This window comes from Lactuca sativa, chromosome 4, assembly GCF_002870075.4.
Source record: "Lactuca sativa cultivar Salinas chromosome 4, Lsat_Salinas_v11, whole genome shotgun sequence".
In the NCBI taxonomy this organism is placed as follows: Eukaryota; Viridiplantae; Streptophyta; class Magnoliopsida; order Asterales; family Asteraceae; genus Lactuca; species Lactuca sativa.
In genome coordinates this window covers 53692331-53700662 of record NC_056626.2, presented here as the reverse complement: position 1 = coordinate 53700662, position 8332 = coordinate 53692331, and positions in this window count along the sequence as shown.

Here is an 8332-nt window from a genome sequence, read left to right as displayed (position 1 = left end):
GGAACCACGGTTATAAAATTAATTAAACTTTTATAATAAAAATTTATAATTATTAATCAGTTATTTTAAATAAGCCATTTTAAATAAATTATTAATTAATAGATATATCAAAATTTTAAAATTATTATAACTTCAAATTTAACATATAATTAAAAAGACAAAACTACAAAAATGGTCTATATGGTATGCATTTTTTCTGAGGCTTAGTCAAAACCTCGACTTTTTTGGGTTGATGGTCTTTTTGAGCTAATTTCCTTGCAATTTTGGTTTCTGTCCAAACTAAAAATACTATTATACCCTTAATGAATTTATTTTTCATTTTCTTTCACTTTTTAAAATTATTATTATTATTAAATATAAAATTGGGCCCACATCTCTCTCTTCTTCACACATCTTTCTCTCTTCGACTTCTGATTTTCTAGATCAAAATTGGGTCCAATTTGCTAGTCCTTTTTCTCTATTTACTGATTTTTTGGGGCTCTGATATTGGGTTTCATTTTTCAATTTGCTGAATCGTAGACCCCCACCCTTTTCTCTTTGATTCAAGTTGCATATATCAAAAAAATTAAAGTATATGGTTCGTCTCTCACCCCTTTGTGTGTGTGCCTATATGGTTTGTGTGTACCTCTATGTATTATGGTGATGGATTGAAGTTGGATATGTTTACCATTGCAACTAAATAGTTGTCGTCGCTGCGTATCGAGGGGTTTGTCATCTATGCCGCCGTTTATCGATGGGCGTGGTTGGTGTGGTGTGTAGCAATTATCCTTTACATGTTTCATCTTTTTACAACTACCCCTCACCATTAATGTTAGTCTTCGTCAGCAACATCAACATCAACATCAGGTGTAATGTAAGTAGAGGCTGATTAGAGGGGATTTTGGGTTTCAAATTATTCTATTAGAGTTTATTACAGGCGAGGTGATTTTGAAATATGGGAAATCAGCAAACCAAAAATAAGTAAATCACCATCGTCAAAGCATAAGCAAGAAAATGACTTTCAAGCTGTGGCACCACATGCGTTCTTGCTTTGGATTGTAAATTGGTAGGGAGAGAAATTCATAGATTATGTGTAAACTATAAAAGGAGGTAAATTGGCATTGACAGTTGTTCAGTGATGTTCTTGTTTTGGATTGTGATTTTTTTCAAGTGAAAGCTTACCGGTAGAGCTCTTATTTTAGAATGTGATTTTATAACATTTATCTTGTTAATCGATTTCAAACATAGCTCTCAATCAAATCCAAAATTATGGTGGTCAATGAGGTTGAAATCGACATTAACTCTAGCTCCTAATCTGGTGATGATCTCTCGGCATATTGAAGGTGTTGGGGGTGGAAAACGATGGTATTGATGAACAAGATAGCATCCCCTGTAGGTGAAGAACGATGAGGGATATGGGGTTGATTCTGGTAATATAATGCGTTAGAGAGAGAGAGAGATGTGGGCCCAATTTTATGTTTAATTATAATAATAATTTTAAAAAGCAAAAGAAAAAAAATGAAAAATAATTTAATTAAGGGTATAATAGTCTTTTTAATTTGGACATGGACCAAAATTGCAAGGAAATAAGCTCAAAATGACCATCAAACCAAAAAAGTCAAGGTTTGGACTAAACCTTAAAAAAATGCATACCACTAGGACCATTTTTGCAATTTTGTCAATTAAAAAAATATATATATTTAAATTTTGAAATGAGTTGCCTAATATATCTATATGACACATAAGATAATATTAATGAGTAGTTATATTAAAGTGACACTTGACAAAAGAATATTAAAACTATTTATTTATTAGAATAGGAATTCGATACTTTAATTTGATTATTTGGTAGCTAGTTGCATGAACATTGTATTAGTTGATTAATAACTAGTTTATAACCCGTGAGAACTACGGTTATAAAACTAATTAAAATTTTATAGTAAAAAAATCAAAATTATTAATCATTTATTTTAATTAAATTGTTAATTAAGATATATTTTTTTAGTTATATAAAATTATACTCGTTGATTTAAATAAATACGTGACCTTATAATTGGTATTAATGTTATGTTAATGTTTATTCTAATGTTATTAATTTAATGTAATTAAAATAAAATTTTTGAAATTTATAACTTGAAATTGAGAATTAATAGGTTGACAAGTGGCATGACATTAGTTAGGCTACGTAATAGGATGACACATGACAAAAGGAGAATAAACCTATTCTTTTATTAGAATAGAAAGATATATTCAAACAAGAATAAATACGTGACCTTATAATTGGTATTAATGTTATTTTAATGTTTATTCTAATGTTATTATTTTAATGTAATTAAAATGAAAATTTTGAAATTTAAAATTTAAAATTGAGAATCAATAGGTTGACAAGTGGCATGACATTAGTTAGGGTACGTAATAGGATGAAACATGACAAAAGAAGAATAAACATATTATTTTATTAGAATAGGAAGATATATTCAAAGAAGAACAATTATGAATAAAAAGCGTAAGAACAAATGTTGATCATCCATATTAGATTGTTATTTCTATCGAATTTTTTTTGTATAAATTGATTTTTTTTCATTTTTAATTCTCCATAAATTAACATTAATATCAACATAATATATTTTTTTAATGATAATATTTTAATTCTCCATAAATTAACATTAATATCAACATAATATATTTTTTAATGATAATATGAATTCTTTTTTTTTTTAACCGACAAATCTAATCTACTCCTAAGCTAACAACACATATTCAACCTATGTTCACGACGAGACTTGAACCCTCAACCTCAAAGAAGGAGGACACCACCTGATACCGCTGAGCTACAAGCCCTTTGGTGTATGAATTCTTTTATTTTTTCTTATTTTTTTTTAGATGTATTAACTACATGTAATTAAACCTTCTTATCCTTGAAGGTAACCCAAAGGAAAAGTACTGTCAAGTAATATTATTTAAGGTAATTTAGCCACTCCCGCGTCCATATATATTAAAAGGATATGATTAAACCATAATTTTGTTGTAAAAACCTCTCACGTACTGGCGTGACGAACAAATGAGATATTCATATGTGAATATAAACCACCACCATTGGGCCACATATTTTTTTTGCTACAAAACCATCCAGCGTACTAGTATGACAAATGGATGTATTATTCATATGTAAATATAAAGATAAGTATTTTGTCATGTTTACCACCTCTGTCACCGCAAACACCACTACCATTGCCATCACTACCCTTGCTACTGCCACTACCACCACCTCCACCGCCAATCCTCTTATTCATATATGAATAAACACTAGAGAATAGATACATAATTATTCATATATAAATGTAGTTATATATTCATATGAGAATATAAAAGGTAAGTATATTCTCGCGCTTACCACCCCACCACTACAATCACCGCTGCCACATCCACTGCCACCACCTCCGCCACCAATAGTCATATTTATATATGAATAATCACTTGAGAATTGACTCATACTTATTCATATATGAATATACTTATATATTCATATATGAATATACTTTTTCATATATGAAATATTTATTCATATATGAAGAAGTATATACTTATTAATATATGAGTATTCGTCACCGTCACTAACACGTCCCCCACCGCTAATGTCGCGACCCTCATCACCGCCACCATTACCTTCGCCATCAACCACCATATTCATATATGAATATAATCACGTGTGAATATATACAAACCTATTCTTATATATATATATATATATATATATATATATATATATATATATATATATATATATATATATATATGTGCGTGTGTGTGTCTGTAACACCTAGTTTTAGTGATATTCTAATTTCGGGACATCTGGCTAGATTTTGATCAAGTGAAGGTCTTGGGCTTCAAATGAATCGATTTTAGACCCTTTCGGATGATTGATAATGATGGATCCAGTGATTAGAGCCCTCGATTCGTGCCTTAAAGCAAAATGGTAAAATTAAAAAGGTGATATCTCTGGCTTCTTGCATGAATTAAGGATTTTAGTTCGATATATTTTTAGTCAAAAGCGACTAGATAGAATTGTGGGACTTGTTAATACCTTTTTGTGCATATAGAGAACGTCGAAAACATATTTGAAATGAAAAAGTTATAATTGTTTGAAGTTGAATTGGAAATTAGAAAATTTGTCGTACGTTGGGCGTAGGTGCTGAATTATAGACAAAAGTTTAATGACATACGTGGGGCGTAGGTTATGCTATGCAGGGCGTAGCTGCTGCTGTCTAAACCCTAATTATGAGGTTGTGAGCCCTATTTAAAGGCTCTAAGTCCTTGGAATCCTTCACATGACCAGCCTCCATCACCATATATCATTCCTTGAGAAATCCTAGCCTCCTCGTGCTTGTTTTAAGCCTTGGCATCCTTTGTAAGCTTATCTTCTTCCTTTAGTGGGTGAATCTTGAAGATCAAGGTGTTTGCAAGGTGCTTGGTAGAAGGGTTCAAGTATAGATCCAACAAGGTTGCCTCATTTATGGACCATTGTGAGTAAAAACCTTCTATCTTGCTCATTGGTTTCATAGATCTATTTATTTGGCATATTTGTCACTTTTTGGTCCCTTGAGCTTGGGTTTGGGAGTTGAGGAAACTCTATCTCCTTTTGAGCCATATGGAACACTCTTGAGAGTTGTTGGACTTGGAAAGTTGTGCTTTAGTGCTTGTTCTTTCAGCTATGCAATTTATCTTAGCATTTGTGGTCATTTTAGTGCATAAAGTTTAGATCTTGCTTGATGGGAGTGTCTTAATGGGTAAAGTTGGAAACTTTATCCATTAAGACATTACAAAGGTCTATATTTGAAAGTTTGAGGGATTGGCTTGCTGTATTATGAGCTTTATAGAAGTTTGGGAAATAGGGGCTCTACGTTGGGCGTAGCTCTATGATGGGTGTAGGTTATGCTATGCTAAGCCTACGTCAACTGAGGGTTAATCATTGACTTTTTGACCAATTTGACTTTTATTTAACCATATTAGGACTTAGTATTGGAAGGGTGAAATGGTCTTTTACCCAAAGGAGGCTTAACTATAAGACTAGACCTTTCGTGAGTTAGTTATTACCTTAGTTATTAATTAAGGTTTTATTATGTGTTTAACATGAGGAGACTGGATATCGTTATCTTGGGTGTATGGTCTATATTGTCTTCAGACTGAGTTGAATTTCTCATTATACTTATGGGTCGAAGGAACCAATGTCAGCCTATTATATTATGTTGTGTATCCTTGTATATAAGATGATGGTATGTTATAGTGGCATGTTAGATTGGTAGATCTGTAAGATTACCTACCCGTATTCTTGGTTATTGTTTATCTGTTTGCATATGTCAACATAGTGCAGTTAGGTTGAGGCGGTACTGCTTTGTGTTGTAAGCCAACAAACCTGTCATACCCCCAAACCAGAACGGCAGAAACGTTCGAGGGTGGAGGACGTCATGTTTAGTATCACAAAACATGTATTATAGCAATCATAGTAACAAACAACCATTGTATTAATATTTAAGTGTTTACAAAGTAGTGATTCACGAAAGATTGAATCCAAAAGTAAATATCAAAACAAGACATGAAGCTACTATACTTCATCTTCTGAATCCCAGTGAATGTGTACATGTCTATTAGTTTCCTGAGAATACAAGTTATTTTGAAAGAGTAGATCAACATTTAAGCTGGTGAGTTCATAAGTATTTTAGTGATGTAAAGTAAGTTGAAAGTTCTTTTTAGAAAAGTTTGCATGTTCATTCAAAAAAATCCTATATCTTCTGATGTACTGAATGAAAGTAAAAATGACTCTACAATTCCTTCTATGAGCACTAAATTGATACAAGTTATATACAATTTAGAGTAAACAGACAATCGATTGTGTGAATCTTCCCTAAGCCCACAACAAACAAGGAACAGGGAATAAGGCGGAAGTCACACATCCCATTGTTTGTTATATCTGCACTATATATAACCCTGGCGTATTCATTTGGTACTTATGGAGTTAACTGTAATAGTTCTTTATATTTGATGAAAACATTCTTTAAGAAAAACCCTTATTTCCTTTAGTAAAAATGGTAACCACAATAGTTCCTTCTATAATCACTTAGATTATACAAGCTATATATAATCTAATATCGAACGGATAGTTAGTGGTGTGAATCTACCCTAATCCCACAACCAAACAAGGAACATGAAGTAAGGCGGAAAACACACATCCAACTGCCTATCAGATATTAACTATATATAACTCTGATGTATAAACTAAGGTATTATAGAATTAACCACTAAAGGTCCTTTAAGTTATACTAGTTTAATAAAATGGATTAAACCTTTTTTCCGATAAGTTTCTAGTTTAGCCTACTAAATGTTCTATCTGAAAACTATGTTTTTGTACTAGAAGACGGTGTATTGAATTTGTATACTATGACCTGACCCATAATTGGTAATCCTTATGATTCCTTAGTGTCTATGGAATATATATATATATATATATATATATATATATATATATATATATATATATATATATATATATATATATATAACTAAGATCGAATAGATAGTAGACTGGATGCATCTTCTCTAAGCCCACAACCAAATAGGGAACATGAAATGAAGCAGAAATCACACACTCTACTATCTAACGGACTCGATTAATATATATTCCTGATGTATGCACTAAGGAATCATAAAGTTAGCATTATAGGCCTCTTTTTAAGTGAATGTACTAAGATTCGACTATACTCTTTGTCTTTTGTAATTTGTCCCAAGTTTAAGACTATCTTTACTAGAAAATAATTTGCATTACTTTTTATTGGAGAAGATCACCATATGAATGTAATGTGAAAAATGAAAGTATTCACTAATATTGTATAAGTAATTACTGAAGCACTTACTACCTTAAACTAGTTTGTTAATTAAGGTTAAAATGTGAGAAGGTTGTAACCATACTAATATGACACGTGATTAACACGACGACCTAATGATGCTGAAGTTGTTGTGACATTTGTCACCCTTAGACATGCAAGTCCCACTGTAGCTAGCAACAAGGTGTGGGGTGTCAATCCCGTATAGATCTATACACAAATTCGTGCTCTCCTTCCAGGAGACTCTGATTACAAAACGCAACCTAGCAAGTATATTGCTCAGTCGTGAAGTAGTTGTTTCACATTATTGTTATCTTGTTCTTGTTATAGTATGTTCCTTTTGTTCTAGTGTATAGTATGTCTTCCCTGTTTCTCTTTATAGTATGTTCTTTCTGTTCTTGTTATTGTATGTTCCTCCTTGTTTCTCGTTATAGTATGTTCCTCCATGTCCTAGTTATAGTATGTACTGAACCCCTAAACTATACCTATTATAGTTTACTAGTATGTTTACTTGAACTGTTACTGACTTGAATAAAAGACTCATTTATCTACTGAGTTATGATTGTACTTTAAAAACGGTGTTTCATAAACAATAAAGTAACATAGCTTCAAAAAGAGTTTTTGAAATGGTTTTGATCACTTATAAAAGCATAAGAAATCCTTTAAAGTGACGGTTATCACAAATAACATTTACACAATTATCATCGTGTTCAACTTGTATTCCCCCCTTAAAAGCATTTAAACCATTTACAAGATTGATTATAGGGGCATGAACTCACCTTATGTAGGTGATTCAATTGCAGATTCGTGTAAGGATGAGAAGTTCTACGAATGAATTCCCAAGACACAAACGGGACCTAAATGACATATAATGGCATATATAGGCATGTAATTAGTGTTTTAAACAACTAACATGCAAGGAAATACCCTTAAGGACTAGGAAACACTTGAACTAAGAGTTACTATCACAAGTGATTGACTAAAAGGGGGTTTACGGCCATACAAGAGAGTGTACGGCCAAGGGGTGTACGGTCAAGGAGTGTACGGCCGTACACTTTTGCTAAAACATGCAAAAGAGGGTATTTGATTCATTGGGAAACTAGTGGGACTATTGTACAACAAGAAGATGAACAAAGTTCTCATTTTGGAGGGTCTTGAGGTGTGTACGACCATGCAAGGGTGTATGGCCATACACTCTTGTTGTTCATGAAAAATGGTTGTTTCTAGGGTGTTAATCAAGAGTTTCTAATGTATAATAAGTATATGGAAAGGATACTTATGATTTGGAAGCTTGAAGGGGGTTCACGGCTATCAAGAACAAGTGCGTGATCTTGGTGTTCTTGGTGAAATGGATGAAGGTTTGAAGATCTACCCAAAAAGATGAATTTCATGGATGAAATCAAAGGGTGATACTAGATCAAGAAGGATAACAACTAATAGATGGAAGAATCATTTACGTTTTTTAAGATCAAGAT